The following is a 266-nucleotide window of genomic DNA, read 5'->3' as shown; positions in this document are numbered from 1 at the left end:
TACTCAGTGAACATTGATGTCTCAATTATCCCTAAAAAAAGGGTAATTATCATTCATCTTTTAATTTGAAAATTATGTGAGTGAGTTCCCTTGAAGGGGAAGTTAGTGTAATTTGAACACTGCCAAATTTTAATCCTTATTGGGCTTAGCGGTGTTTCAAGGATGTTTGATTTAATTATGTTTATTTCTCCAATCCTCATTTAGTCAATTTTGATTTAGCCTAAGTCACCACTAAGCCCTTAAGACCTAGGTGAGTGTCTTAATTA

Source organism: Phalaenopsis equestris, unplaced genomic scaffold (genome assembly GCF_001263595.1).
Source record: "Phalaenopsis equestris unplaced genomic scaffold, ASM126359v1 Scaffold000432, whole genome shotgun sequence".
Lineage (NCBI taxonomy): Eukaryota > Viridiplantae > Streptophyta > Magnoliopsida > Asparagales > Orchidaceae > Phalaenopsis > Phalaenopsis equestris.
The sequence above is the reverse complement of the archived record's forward strand: the minus strand, read 5'-3'. Positions refer to the sequence as shown.